The sequence below is a fragment of the Triticum aestivum genome, chromosome 7D (genome assembly GCF_018294505.1).
Source record: "Triticum aestivum cultivar Chinese Spring chromosome 7D, IWGSC CS RefSeq v2.1, whole genome shotgun sequence".
In the NCBI taxonomy this organism is placed as follows: Eukaryota; Viridiplantae; Streptophyta; class Magnoliopsida; order Poales; family Poaceae; genus Triticum; species Triticum aestivum.
The window spans coordinates 139,829,930-139,846,699 of record NC_057814.1 but is presented as its reverse complement, the minus strand read 5'-3'; positions in this window follow the sequence as shown (position 1 = coordinate 139,846,699).

Sequence of the window (16,770 nt, the reverse complement as noted above, 5' to 3'; positions counted from 1 at the left end):
ATTCTGGCATATATTTCCCGGCTAAAATAATCATACAAAATAAGTATTTTTGTTCAAAGGTAGTAAATGTAGGGCATAGAAAATATGGCTTTGTTTTTGAAACTTTGACGCATTACTCATTGATTTTAAGTTGTTTGTAAATATGTTGGAGCAACTTGAACCTGAGCGAGATGGTATGTGTTCATTTGTTGTTAGCTAGAACGCTTGCCCTGAATAAAGTTGTATATCCCGAACAGAATGTGACATAGGTCCACTTAGTTGTTGGCTGGTAAGGGTATAAAGAAAAATGAGGCAAATAGTTGGATCCCTGATGATAGAGCGCTTTCCTGGGATTTACTTTTGTGCCCGTTGGACTTAATATTATCTTAACATGGACTAGGTGTGGAAGATTCCATTGCAATTGATGACGAAGGATAGGCATGCTAACAATACTACTTATGAACCTCTTGCTCAACTCCCGTAAACATATGCCAACTGATTGAGGACATTAGCACCTTAATCACACGTTTACACCACGAGCAAGGTTGATGGCATGGCATCGCTACCATTCTGGAGTCACATGACTGAGTTCGCCACGTGGTCGCTCTGCCACCATGCCACCTTTTGATATGGTGCCCATATGGATCCGGTTAGCAATGCTGAATGGACCGAACATGTCACATACACTGCCTGCCTGGCGATAAAATGATTTTCGGTGCTTCTCAAGCCTATACAACACAATGTCTACTCTCTGAGTATATGGATAGTCTCCATTCACCATTGTTAGATTAGCATCACTAGAACTAAGAGGCTTTGAATGGGATATGCTTATATGTTGGACCTTGTTGTCATGAAAGTGATTCAGTGCATTGCATTTATTAGCTTGATTAGATGCATGCTTCTTTAATATCAGCAAATACAACTACTATAGTCGATTCTGATTTGCTATCTTCGCCTTTACGGAAGAATTATTTTTCTCGTGTGGCATACTTGTGGCTCACATGCATTTGATACAATTGCACGTCAAATGCCATGTACTAAAATTCGTAAAGATCTTGCCAGAGGGGATTGGCCCTCATCCTCATTTAGCCATCGTGAGGGCCTAGTCGCTGGGGTGATTGTAGACTGGGGTGTAGGCTGGGTACAACATTACTCAGTAGATGCCATGATGGATCATTCATCCACGTGACATCTGTTCGATTAACATGTTGTAGGCCCATATAAGAACAGCTACCAGTTGGAATTGGGTATCAAACATTTTCTATCATTTTTAGGAGCAGAAATTAAACTAAAAAACTTCTTTCGTTTTGTCGATGGAATCAACTAATTCACGCCATTTTAGAAAATATGCGGAATGACATTAACACACACTCTTCTAGTGTGGATCTGTTTTGTGGGGGTAGACATCTAATCATTGTGGCCGCTGCTAGGTGCCTCTGCAGCCTAGTTCAGAGGTAACACCAATACAAGATGGAGCCGCTGAAGATGGAACGTTTTATCAAGTAGAATTCCTACTGATGGGGGAATTGCTACTGCAACCTTGTTTAGGTATAATATAATTGCTATTGAGACGAAAGCTACATGTTAGTCCGTGTTGAATAGACCATAGGCCAGTTCTTGTTAGAAATGGAATCAGAGTCAGTTTTGTAAAAGATTCTGTATACAATGAGATAGCCACCATGAGACTGGAGCAAGCAAAGAATTAGAAGATGCTCCTTCTTTCCCTGCCCTCAGCCCCTGCCCCTCACACACAACATCTGCACCTAGGGCATCTGCCCCTCCACTGCTCTCAAGTACTCCCGTGTTGATCCTAATCTATCCTCCCTTGCAGATTACGCTCCTAAAGATCAAAGTTGTGACAGGACCGCTAGCAATATGGAGTCCAAGGCTCATTTTGATGCAACTTTGATCGTACAATGATTCTGAATGGACTAAATTACCTGTACATGTGGGCGGGCTACCCAGCTGCTTAAAATAATTCCAATTGAGGATGAAGTTGCAGTAAAACGTTTCCCGGTGCCTCTCAAGCATACACAACCCATTTACATAAAACGTCGATCCCCACTCTTTGAATATATGAACGAGCTCCGTGCATCATTGCTGGAGTAACTGGAGCTAAGAGGCTTGAAACGTACGCATGTTTGTTTGTTGGGCGTTGTTGCTGTGAAGGTGCCTCGTTGCGTTGCGTTTATTTACTTATATGAACGGACCCTTCTTTTCAGTTTTAGCTCATGTGGTACTCTCTTCTAGTGAGTTATGATATGCTATCTTGGTCTTTATTGTAGAGATATGAGGTCGGGGATACTTCAGTCCTAATTTGCCAAAACATGAAAATTATGGTCTGTACCATCTCAGCAAATATTAAGAAAAAACTTTTTGAAGTTAACTACCACATCTGCATTTTATAGATCATATAATTGTGTATGCGTATATAAATTTCTGAGGCTTGTGGTGTGTAAAAATAGTCTTCGCTGGCTAATCCATGTCTAGTTTGAAATTGAAAGTTCACTTGCTTTGTTTTTCAGCAACCTCTTGTGTTCCTCTCGGGCTCTGGTTTCAGCTCTATGTATTACTTAGGTTGGTTGTTTTGCACATGTAGCATATCGTGAGCAAAGTCTTGCTAGTGCAATGATTTTGTTCCATACTTCCATGTCTCAATTTTGTATGAAGTTTTAGGATCCCTGATGATAGCAGCTTTTAGGGGAATCTCGGACATGGATGCACAAGAATACATACAAGGTTATATTGAGCATATGTATATGCCACTCCATAGAGTGCTCTCCTGGGATTTAGTTTTGTGCCCGTTCGACTTAAGATTATTTTAACATGGACTAGATGTTGATGATTCCCTTGCCATTAGCGATGAAGAATAGATAGACTAACAAAGATACTCATGAAACTCCTGCTCAACTCATTATGCCAAATCTGACTGAGAGCATCCAGCACCTAGGTGATCACACATGTGCACCATGAGCAACTCGGGGCAGTAGTAGCGTTGATAGTAACATCTATGCAAACTTTTTGTGCTCCAGCTGGGGGTTGGATTGCATGGCACTGCTACCATTCTAGAGTGACATGGCGTCCCTTGGTACATGGTCGTGCTGGTTGACATGGCAAGTTTGCACATGGCGCTCATCTGGAACCAGTTAATAATGTCGAATGGACCGATCTCGTCGCATAGACTCGCTGCCTAGCTATTTCCGGTGCCTCTCAAGCCTATACAGCACAATATCTACTCTCTAGGTATATGGACGGCCTCCATTCACCATGCCTAGAGCTAGATTAGCATCACTGGAAACTGAGAGGCTTCGAAAGGGCATATGCTTATATGTTGGACATTGTTGTCGTGAAAGTGATCCAGTGCACTGCATTTATTAACTTGATTGGATGCATGCTTCTTCAATTTCAGCAAATACAACTACTATAGTCAATTCTGATTTGCTATCTTCTCCTTTATGGAAGAATCATTTGTTCTCATGTGTCATACTTGTGGCTCACATGCATTTGATACAATGGCACATCGAATGCCATGTGCTACAATTCGTATATATCTTGCCACGGGGGATTGGCACTCATCCTCATTTAGCTGCTGTGAGGGCCTAGCTCTGGCGTGATTGTAGACTCCGAGGCTTTAATTTGTGTCTTTGAACTAATTCACAGATTAATTATGGATCACTACATGATGTCTCTTTTACACAAAAGACTTGACATACTCTTAAGAATCTAATCGCCCACATAATAATAATTTCTAACTAAAAACAAACTTATGTTATCTCTGTCTCAAAATCTGTCTTAACTTCCTAAATAAGATCTTGAGTTATATTACCATGCACGACTTAAAAACAAACTTATGAAAAATGAAGGTTGTGGGTGCGTCAATTTTTTTATCCAGTCTTGTAAGTAGTAGTAATTTGTGTGTTGGATATCTTTACGTGTTTCGGGTGTAGCCTCGGAGGGGTTAAAATAAATTAGAATTTAATATTCTATCTAAGAAATGCAAATTAATTGTTTGACAACGCAACTAGTTGCTTGATAATTTGAACGACAATGAGTCTTGAATTTACATCATCTTTGTTCAACAAAAGCGGCCTTCAAGAGGTGAGATGGCAAGCGTATAATGGAAATATGTTACACTAAAAATAGCTTTCTGACAAGGGGTGACTCTACTGGTGAAAAGGGCATCGGTTATGTTCCATGACACGATGACCACTTGTGCATCTTGTGGGAACTCATTGTGTCAGTGTCAGTGTTTCCATCTGACTTGTATAATTTATGTGATTTGGCCGTTTGTATCTTCAACATGGATCGAGTTATACTCTTTTATGGTTGTATCATCTCGATTCGACTATAAGAATAGCTAAACCTTGTTGTTAAAAAATGTATGATCATGCGATGCATTCGTGCTAGCTCAGTCTTCGACCTATGCGCGATGTCTATATTTTATTTCTTTTTTCATTTAATGCTCTAAACAATGTTGCTATTGTGGCGTTTTTTCGCATGAGCTTCGCCTCACCCTTATGCAAAATATAAATATTGTGCTCAACTCTCTCTCTCTCTCTCTCTCTCTCTCATGAGCATTTTTTGCGCATATCTCAATTGTTAGATTGGGTGGTTCTTTATGGTGACTTACAAATAGTTATTTCCTAGATGACTGAGAAATAATAAAATCAAAAAATAACTATGGATATAGTTTGAGGCCACATTTTATAAAAACCATGTTTTCTAAGTAGAGTTAGTATGCATTATTTGCTATTTTTTCCTTTTTAGGATTAACGAATCATAAAGTTCTTACAACTCATATGAAAAGAAAAAAAGAAAAATAAATGGAGGAAAATTGTCGGAGTAAATCGTGAGTGCCACACCTCACTTGAACACACTGCCTGGGATGAGCGGCAAGGTCATGTCCGACAACATTGCTCCCTCATGGGACTTCTCGATGACTTTTAAAGTTCACCATCTGCCTCAGACACGCCTTTATCCCTTGGCAAATCCCACAACATCTTGAACGATCCTCTGTTGGTGGACATAGGGCTGCCACGATGCCTAAGTAGTCGCACACCATAAAGCTTGGATGAAGTCGACACATGCATGAACACCTACAAGATAGGGTAGAGATATATCTCCACATCGTGGCACCACTCCAATTGGCTCCATGCTGAGAAGACCACTACCCCTAAATGATCATGAGCTATAAAATCCACAGTAGCTTGACTTGTAGCGGAGAAAAAAGGTACATCAAGGATAAGTTTGATCCAATGCACATCAGGCAGCCGCCATCCATAGACATTCTCCGAACCAACACTACTAGAAAAAGGTTGTTAGAGGCACGCCTGTTTTTGCTATTAATGGCGCACTATAGGTGCGCCACTATTAACACGCCACTAGTAACAAATAGTAATGGCGCACCTCTGGTTCGCCATTAATATCCCAGATAATAGTAGCGCACCACATAGTGCGCCATTACTATGTCCAACAGTGCGCCATTACTATGCCTCCTAGGGGGCCATATTTACCTTCACATATGCCCCCAAGTGCGCCATTACTATGTCCCATAATGCGCCACTGGTATTTAGCCTTGGTGCGCCACTAATGCTCAATATGGTGCGCCACTACTATGAATATTAGGAATTATTATTTTTTGCTTTTCTGGTATTTGCACAGGTTACAAAATACGTTACAGCACAAAATATAAACATCACACAATAGAATTCATCATATTAGTCTCCAAATTCGAAATAGCGAACAAAGTTCAAACATTAGCCAAGTTTAGGTCTCGAGACATTAGCAAAGTTCATCATATTAGCCAAGTTTGTCGTCACATTACAAAGTCAATATCGATCATCTAAACTACCATCACATAGAAGAGAGCTGCGGTCACGATGAGCATCATCGCGATGAAACTGGTCTTTATCCGGTTCCTCCTCCGCTCCCTCCTCTCTCCCGCTAGATAGCGCGCGTATCTAGCTTCCGCCTCCGCCCTAGTGCTGTACCCTTTGTAACTGTTACCGCTGAAACGGTGAACCTGTCTCCGATACTCCTCCCAGACGTCGTAGACTCCGGGAACCTTACCCTTGTACACGACATACGACGGCATCTCTATGCACTAGACAAACAAAACGTTAGTAGCAATTCACAGATAATATATAAGCAATATATAAGTATGCAACAAAAGGATTGAAAAAGAAAAGCAACACATTAATAGCACGATTCATGGTCCTACTAATAAATAGCATCGATTACATATAAGTTGAACGACTGTCCAAACTAAAGAGACATACAAGTTCATTAAAGTTTAATTACAACATGAGCTAATCGATATTTCAGAACTACATAGCATCATTACTTTCGACTCGACTCAGGGACCGGAGCGTGGATGAAGCCGCCGTCTTTCGTGATGGTCATGAATGTGCGGTCGTTGTCAGCCTGCATTTGTAGCGTTGTTTCTATTTCACTGTTGGACGGTTGATATTTAAGGTAGAACTGCCCCGAGGTACGAAGGACATCTTGATAGATGATTTCCGCAAACTCCGACTGGATATGAAAGAATTCTTGTCTGATGTCCTCGTCCTGGATTGCCGACAAGCGTGCGGCCCAATCTTTGAGATTATTTGGTAGCAGAAGGTGATTATGGTCCCGTACGATCGCCCGCATGTGATGGAGGGCGTAGTAGGCATCCTTCTGACTGCCAGGCGGCTGCTTGACGCAGGGGAACATCATTACGTGGGTGAACACGTGCTTGTCGTACCTACAAATTGGCCTCCTGAAGGTGCCTCCAGATTTGGCGTAGCCGGGGAGAGCATCATCAAGAACTTTCTTCATATTTGTGTAGTCTTTCTTCGACTGACGGTCCGAGTCGAAATACGTGGCCATGGAATATTTCGGGCTTAAGAGGATGAGTGTGCAATGTGTGTCACTGCACAAAACACGGAATGTTAGAAACAAAAGAACGATCGAAATCTAAGAAATCATATGTTACGAGGCGGTGAGGGGATGACTTACTCGGAAAAGTAAGGCACGAGGAAGTTATCCTTATCTGGGTTCACCAGAATGATGCCTTCGAGGTATGAACTCGTGACTTGCCGGTCCCCAGCGCTGCCCAAGATCTTGGCATGCATGTAGAAGGGGTCGACTATCATGATGTCCGGGGTCTTGTCTCTAATGATCCGCATCTCCATACTGAGCGAAAATAGCCGAATGAAGGTGTAGTGCAGCGGATGAAGGTTAAACATAGTGAAGATGTCATCAAACCGCAGGACGATCATACGCCCGATGGTGCTATCGACAAAGCCCTTGCCCTCTGGCACCTTGGCCACGAAAACCGGGTATGCCACATCATTCTCGGAGAGACGCCGCTTCTCCATAGAAAGAACACTGTCATGCAGACTCCGCATAGCACCGGTTGCAGCATTGAGCAGATTAGTTGGTAGCATCGGCCTACCCACCACATGCACCCTCCTCGAGATATCCTTAGGTGAAGGTGGCCCGTCCTAAGCACGGATCGTACGCGGTGCCGGCTGGCTCGCACCCTTGTTATTTTTTCTTTTCCGCCCCTTCTGCTTCTTCAGCTGTAATGGGATCGAGTTCTGCTCAGAGACCACCTTCTTGAGTGTGTTGGGGCTGATAATATTTCGCACCTCGGCTATCTGAGGCTCGGTGAAGGCGGCAGCTGGAGGCGTCTCCTGAGAACTGAACGCCAGACGACGCCTATTGCAATTGGGTTTCTCCGCGGTACCAGCTAGACCGCGATCGTCTTTTGCAGGGTTGGGTTATTGAGAAGGAGGCCCCAAGAATTCGTCACCGTACCCATGTTCGTTGAAGTACTTATCGACGTTGGAAAATGTACCGTCGTCGTCCGGATCCTGTGCCATATGCATGTCCGGATCAGCTGACGGCGGTAGCGTTGTGGCGGTCTTGCCATGGCTTGGCGCCGGCACGACTGGCGGTGTTGTCTGTGGGGTGGTGTCCCCCGCCCCCAAACGAATCTGGCTCTTCGGCCAAAGCATGGACCAGCTTATGCAGGCGCTGAGGGTCATCACATCATCTTCGTCGGCCCCAGGGGGTCGATACGGAGGTAACAAGTCATCGCAGCCCCGCAGCACCCAAACCAGTTGAACCCTATACACGGTGGGTGGCATGGGATTACCGTGGAACACGCGGTTGCCCGGTTGAACGATTCTGGCCTTGGCGACATCGATCAACTCGCCGTCCACGAAGTGCAGGAGAGTGCATGGAACGTCGGTGGCGCCCTGCGAAAACATGTAGGGCATCAGGGATGCCCAGTCAAAGGCAAGGAGATGAAGTCATCGGCCGAGGCTTAGTTACCGTGATGGCGTCAAGCTCAGCTAATGTCGAGGCACCGCCAACGGCGGGCGTGCAAGTGACGGAGGGGCCGCTTCCTGCCGAGGTGCTGGCCGGTGTATTCTTCCCACACCCGGGTGCATTAAGCTCCAATGCCGGCACCGACGCCGGAGACACCAATGCCGCCTCCGCCGGAGACACCAATGACGCCGGCGCGTTGTGCGAGTTGCTGCCCGTGAAGCTGGGAATCAGGGGCGGCCCCTGTTGGCTGCCCGCAATCCACGCCTGCAGCCCCTCAAGCAAGGTAGGCATAATGGCGGTGATCGTCGCTCCCAGTTGGTCTCGCACTTGCTCTTCGACTATCTCTGGAATCCGCGCCACTTGTGCCTTGAGTTCTTTAACCTCGCACTCCTGGCTTTCCGAGCTGGTCTTTCTCTCCTTTCGCCCAGCCTTATAGTATTCCGACCATTTCGTGGACAAGCCTTTGCCAGCCACACGACCAGCTGACGACGGCTTACTGAACTTATCCTTGTGTTTCATTACGTTCAACGCCCTATTTAAAGTGGTGTCCCAAGGGGAGCTCTGAGACCCCGCGCTACTGCTTTCAGTGTCCTGCGGAAGGAACGTGAACCATTTAGAAATTTGGCTTGTAAGAAAACACTTTAAATACCGGAAGAAAACATAAAGAAGCCCAAGGTGCCTGTAAATGATGATTTGCAACAAAACAAGAGGGAGAAGAACAAAAATTCCAAATCCAAGAAGAAGGTGGTCGATACTTCAACTTGGTGATGGAGAAGTTACAAAAGGAAGGTAAGTACAGACAACATTAATCCCCACTGTTTTGAACAAAAGAGGTTACTAGATAGAGGACTAGAACAGAAGAAATGCCATTTCCATATGTCGAAATACAGTCGAGAAATGAAGACTACAATTTAAACCATTGTGCAAAGATTTAGAATTAGATATGACATGGTTGAAATCAAGTGATACATGTAATAATTTAGTTGCATGTAATAATTGAGCTTGCCACTGACACACACACACGCGGTCGACACGTCGTGATTCGATCTTAGCTATCTTTTCACAATCTTCTTGCCCTTCTTTTTCGCAAATGGAGTTCTTCTCTTGAACGGACGTCCTTTAGGTAGGGTGGTCCTGCTTCTTCTTGTGGTGTATGGTACTTCATCGTCGTCGTCATCTTCCATCTTCGGGTCGTCGTACTTGTCGAAGTCTTGCTCATTGGCAACTCCATCCATTCCGATGATCTTCCTTTTGCCTCTCCTCACAACAACACGACTGGGCTTTGACGGGTCGGTAATGAAGAAGCATTGGTCCACTTGGGAAGCCAGTACCCATGGCTCATTTTTCGCGGTGACGTTTGCGCCCACGGTCTTGGATTTGGCTTCGGGTATAACCATGGTGGTGAAATACCGGTCTTCTTTTAGGACGCTCTTGGCCCATCTGACACGGAACATCGGGACCTTCTCTCCAGCGTAGCTCAGCTCCCAGATCTCCTCGATCCTTCCGTAGTATCTGTCCTTGTCGTTACCCCGGAGTTCTGATAATCATCGCTCTTCATGTCCTTTTCCTCGGTGTAGAATGTGTACCCGTTGATATCGTACGCCTCATAGGTCATCAGGTTGTGCTCGGCGCCCTGTAACAAGGTGAATATGAGTTTTTCTTCCGAGGAAGAATCCTCATGTAAAGGGTACGACAGAAGCTTCTCCTTGAACCAACGCGTGAAACATGAGTTGTGCTCTTTGATTATATCTCCATCCGTCCTCTATTGGCCTCGGTCATTGTATGTCTTCTCAATAAAGGTTTTGTGCTCTACCACCCAAGGATCGACCACATCTATGTGTTGTAGCGCGACTAGGTTTGCTCTTTCAAAGTCGGCGAGTCGACCCTTGAAGTCGACATGCATTTCACGACGACCCTTGCGGTGACCCCATCCAGCGAGCCTGCCGAGGTGCCTATTGACGGCAGACCAACGGGGTTCTCGATGCCTAGATAATTCGTGCAGTAGGAGATGCACTCTTCGGCCAGAAAGCCCTTGGCTATGCTTCCATCTGGACGTGCCATGTTGCGAACGTATCCTTTGATGACACCATTCATCCTTTCGAATGGCATCATGCTGTGCAGGAACGTCGGCCCGAGTTGGATGATATCCTCCACGATATGGACCAGCAGATGCACCATAACGTCGAAGAATGCGGGCGGGAAGTAGATCTCAAGCTCGCATAGTATCACCATGATCTCTTCCTGTAGCCTTCTGAGTTGCCTCACGCCAACCGACTTCCGAGAGATGACGTCGAAAAAGTTACATAGGCCAAATAGCGTTTCACGGACGTGCGCATCCATGATCCCACGGATTGCAACTAGAAGTATCTGCGTCATCAGCACGTGACAGTCGTGAGACTTCATCCCGCTGAACTTCTGCTTCGCTGAGTCTAGGTATCTGCTTATCTTCCCCGCGTAACCGTAAGGAAGTTTTACTCCTACGAGGCAGGTGAAAAACTGCTCAATCTCCTCCTGACTTAGAGTGAAGCACGCGGGAGGGCAGTCATTTCCGATCTTCTTGGCCTTTTTGCCTTTGCGACGACTTTCAGTGTCCTTCGCCTCATCATCATCATCATCATCATCATTAGCGTGAAGCTCCTCCCTGATGCCCATTGATTTCAAGTCTGCCCTTGCTTTCGGCCCATCTTTGGTCCTCTCTGGCATGTTGAGCAGGGTACCAAGCAGACTCTCGCACACGTTCTTCGTGATATGCATGACATCAAGGCTGTGAGGCACACGGAGGATCTTCCAGTACGGCAAGTCCCAGAAAACAGACCTCGTTTTCCATACCTTCAGCAGCGGCTCTGGCGCCTTTTGCTTCTTTCCCGGCGGTGGGCACTCTTTCCATTTTTTCAACAGCTCATCTATTTCCTCGCCGCTCCTCGTACGCGGGCATCTTCGGGGTTCGGTTTCACCATCGAACAGATCCTTGCGTTTTCTCCATGAGTCATCATCGCGAAGCCACCTTCGATGTCCCATGTACATGGTTTTCGAAGACCCAGGATCTCTATCTAGCTGGCGATACGTTGTGTCATCCATGCACCTGACGCATGCACAAAATCCGTGGACCACCTGCCCCACAACATATCCGTAACCGAGATAGTCGTGCACCGTCGTGAGCAGTGCGGCTCTCATAGGGAAATATTCTTTCGCTGCGGCGTTATTGGCTGGCGTTTTCCATAGCATGTCTAGCTCCTCTTTCAGCAGCCCCAGATACAGATTGATGTCGTTCCCTGGTTGTTTCGGCCCTTCAATTAGCATACTCATGTGAATGTACTTCCTCTTCATGCACAACCAGGGGGGAAGGTTGTACATCCACACAAACACAGGCCAGGTGCTATGTGTGCTTCTCTGGCTGCCAAACGGATTGACTCCATCGGTGCTCGCGCCCAGCACGATGTTCCTTGGATCGTCCTCAAATTCTGGGTGTTTGAAGTTCAACGCTTGCCACTGGCTCGCATCCTTAGGGTGACTCAGCATCTTGTCTTTTTATTTATCTCCGGATCATTTCCGTCATCTTCTCGCTTCTTCTCCTCCCTATCCACGTGCCAACGCAGGATCTTTGCTAGCTTAGGGTCCGCGAAATACCGCTGCAGACGAGGAGTGATCGGAAAGTACCACACCACTTTTCGAGGAGCTTTCTTCCTCTTCTTGTATCGAGTGATGCCGCACACCGGACATATGGTAGACTCCGCGTGCTCGTCCCGATAAATGATGCAATCGTTCATGCACACATGATATTTCACGTGTGGTAAATCCAGAGGACACACGATTTTCTTCGCCTCCTCGAAACTGATCGGGCACTTGTTCCCCTTGGGAAGACGTTCGTGCCAGAATAACATGTTCTCGTCGAAGCATGCGTCGGTCATTTTGTGTTTTACCTTCATCTCTAGAGCTATGAGCATTACTTTCAGGCGCGTATCCTCGGGCCTGCATCCTTCATACAATGGAGTAACCGCGTCTATCTCCAGTTGATCCAGCTTGGCTTTCTCTCGGGCGGCAGCTCTTGCGTTACCCGCCTGCTTGAGAAGCAGCTCTTGAATATGAGGGTCCTACACCCAGCCCATCGATGGTCCATCGTCGTCTGCTCCGACATCTTCATCTTCATGATCATGCCCTTCGTCTTGATCTTCCTCATCATCATGTCCGGCATCTTCTACATGATGACTGTGTCCTGCATCTACTTGGCGATCATGTCCTGGAGATTCTTCGTCTTCTCGCCCGCCCTCGCCGCGGTTGTCTTGCTCCCCTTCCTTATTTCTTGCCCGGCCCCCATGGACGACTTCATAATCATCTTCATCACCTTGCCATCGATAGCCATCCATGAAACCATGCAAGAGCAGGTGGTCCCGCACCTGTTCGGAATCCGGGTCCATAAGGCTCTTCAGCTTGCATCTTCGACACAGACATCTTATCTCCGTCTCGTTCTTTTGAAGCATCTCGGCCTTCGCGGAGCTCAAAAACCTATTCACGATGCCTTCGGTCATCATGCGAACATGGTCGCCTGCGGGGTAGAGCAAAACGATATTTTAGAACCAAAATTTTTTTTGGCATGACTTTGCCTAAAAATAGGACCAAAAAGAATGCATAGTGCCAAATTCTCGCCGAAACGGAAATGAATCAACATTCCGGAAAAATATTGGCAACTATCGCATTTCAAATACCGGTACCTGCAAACACAAACATATGCAACACCACAAACATACGTAGATCTAGGCCATAAAAAGTGTGTACGTTGTTGGAGGGAGAAAAAAGTAGATCTATAACATAAAGAAAGCTTCCCCTTTACTTACCTATCAAAAAAAGGAAATTTAACCACTTAATTTGGGTGAATCTATGGTGCAAATGAGGTGAGGAGGAGGAGGCAGCCGAGACCAAGCCTGGTAGAGGTGGAGAGAATGAAGTGGGGAAAGTGAGTGTGGTAGGTGGCTGTCAAAAATATCTAGCTGCTCCCAGGTTACCAATGGCGCACCTCCTAAGAATGCGCCATTGGTAACCAGGGTTACTAATGGTGCACCTGGTGTGTGGTGCGCCACTAGTAATGGCGCACTATCCCCTGGTGCGCCACTGCTAACAATTTTTTTATTTTTTTTCAAAACTAGTAATGGCGCACCACACGCCAGGTGCGCCATTAGTAATATGGCCAATAATGGCGCACCACATACATGGTGCGCCATTAATGTCCATATTAGCTATAGCCGTTTTTCTAGTAGTGCAACTCTTGCTTGCTTGCTGATAAAATCCAGTGGTGTAATGCCCTCATGCCCTCTGGGTGCCTTTCCTTTTGTATGTTGTTGGGCTTCACCACGGCAGGTTGGAGGGCGTCCATGTAGTTCAACAAACTATATTTTTTAGTTTCCCTATAAGATGATGACATGTTCAAATTGAGTTCGCAATAATAGCAAATGTGCAAATTGCGTCGACGGAGATGATTGAGGAAGATGTCAAATGGGCTACCAAAGTAGATGGTTGATTTCAGCTGACTACATTAGCAACCTATATTCAAAAAACTTTCTTCTCACTTTAGAGAAAACTTTTTAGGAAAAAGTTATCAATGTACATCAAGCTATCCCTGAAATTTTTGTTCAACTTAAACATTGAATCGTAAGATATTCAAATGTACCGATTTGTTTTCACGAGGATGTCTATGAGCATAACTTTTTGCAATTACTTATAACATGAAGTTCACGGAAGCTAGTATCTACTACTCTTATAAAAAATAGAGTTGGTGATGATGGTGTGCCTGCCATCCTGCAACATAGGCCGTCCGATTTATATCTGACGGATAGGAAGAAAACTATGGTAATTTTGCAAAAAGATACCTACACCCCTCTCCATATTTGCAAATAAGGCCTTCCCTCGTTCATCCTTTTCTCTCACAAGATAAACTACTCATACAAATGCATCTTGATGTTACGTGCAACACACGGGCATCTTGCTAGTTTAAGTACTAATTTTTAGAGAAAAATAAAACTCCTTTTGAATTTAGGTTGTTAAGCGGAATTGATGATATCAGTGATTTGTTTTGATCCTGTAATAACATTGGCAACTATTGTGCATTTTTTCTTGGTCTAAATTGATGAAACCGACCTCAAACTTTGGAGTTGATTAATTGTTCAGGCTCGATCTTAGAAACACCAAAGTGGCTCCCTAGCCATCATTAACCCTAGTGGAAACTCGCCGTAAAAAAACCCTAGTGGAAACTCTAGGTGATAGTCAGGGTAAAGGAAAATGAGGTGAGCAATATGGTATATACGTATATTGGGTGCTCGGTATAGAAATTTAATAAAGAAATTCAATATGGATGTTCTATGTATCTTTGTTTGCAAATGTCCCTTATGTGTGTACATTAGCATAATCATCCATTGAGTTATAGGCCGGGTGCATCATTAGTAAGTAGATGCCATGATGGATAATGTGTTCATGTGACATATATTTGATTAGCAACTTGTAGACATAGATAATAGCATCTATTAGTTGGAATTGGTTCTTAAATACTTTCTATAGTTTTTGTTTTCTTACTATGAGTTGAACTCACACATTTTTAGTCATGTCCACTGAATCAAATGATTCAACTTCACCACAAAGATTATGCGACATCATAAAAACATGTGACTGGTGGTGAATGGATTAGTAGATGGCATGGACACCCTTGTCATTCCAGAGTTCAAAGCATCAGTTTGATAATGCATGGGCATAAGACTTGAGATAATAACTTATTATGGTATTATATTTTTATGTTATAAACAGTACGCATGATTGCCTCTTCTCTATGGTTGGCAATATTGCTTGTGGTGAAATCGTGGTGCTCAACTACTCTAAAGAAAAATATATGCAAATATCGTGCATAGTTCACAACTAAGAGTTTTATGTCTAGAATTACCACAAATAATAGGAAGGATGTTTCAGTTTGGCCATTAACAAGGTTGTGTTTTTGTACTATACATGGGATACCGGATGAAGGGCGACAAAGAAATGGTACTGATTAAAGTGAAACTTGCGGCTATGGTGCGAGTAAATTTGGCCTCTTGTTGGTTGGGATTCACATCTTCGTCGTTTTTTATCTTTTTGTCCAACCAATATTTCTTTTGAAGTTGAGCGCATTTATTTTAGATGCACTTATAACTGAGCGCAGTGGATCATGTTGTACCATCTGGTACCATGAATAGCGGTAGTTAAAGGTCCTCTTTTATAATCAAGAATATAGTACCAAAGAAGATACTCATAAATTAGTTACTCAACTTTCATATGTTAACATGTATTGCACCCACAGGTACGTGAGTAATAGCAATTCACATCACGAACAACTTAGCTAAATAGTAACGATGATAGCAACTTCAACACACAACCTGCGGGGCTGGATTATATGGAAACCCTAAGCATGCCTAATCGAGCATTGTTTGGAGTAAGGCCGGTCATATCGTAACAACAAATTTGAATATGACGCCAAGGTACTCCAAAAGTTATGGAGGATGAGGGGACTAAATTACTAGTGTACCTATACCACTTCGTCATAAAACGATTCCCAATGCCTTTCAAACCTATACAACTATCACATACAAAATGATATCTACTTTTTTATTATATAGTTGACATCCATTGACCATCACTGTAGTTACTGATGCTAAGAGGTTTGTGCCCGGCATTGTTTCCATGATGATGTTTCATTGTGTGGTATTTATCCACTCGTGCTGGTGCACGCTTGTTCAATTTCAGCACATATAGCATAGTACTTTTCTTGAAATTTGTTACCCAGACCAAGACTTTTTTTTAGATAGTATGCTTGCATTCAAATCACGAAATAATACAAAGTCCTTGACCCATACAAGCACACCCGAACACACACACAGAGAAAACCAAAAAACGAAGAGTGCCCTAACAACCGATAAAATATGAAGATCCCGGAAGCTCTGTGTCATCATCCCTGAACCTTGCAAGAAGACCTACCACACAAGAATATGCAACCAGACCCAACCAGGTCATCATATTCAACCATGGCATAATCACCGCCATGCTGATCCCCCTTTTCTTCGCTCCGACGCCGAAAAGACAACGACACACATGCATCCAACACGCTTGCACCAGCCTTCGTCATCTGTGGCTTTGAGTATCGCTATATGTGACCCTTCTAGGTGGAAGAGAGATTCGATTTCGGTGTTGCGGCTGGGTCAACCGCCTGGGCAAAGAAGAACATTCATACAGCAGCATCACAAAGAAAGAGAAAGAGCAACAACATAAAAATCATCTCGACGAGAAGGAAGAAGAATCTCCGTCTCCACACAACCACCACCCATCCGAGGACCGAACTGGCCGGTGTCGGTCGACCTCCAGACACCATAGCCTACGACCTCGACGACATCTGAGGGATCCTCCACCCCGCTGGCTCCAAGACGAAGGCAAGAGCCCCGCCTAACCGCGAACGGAGGCTGAGGA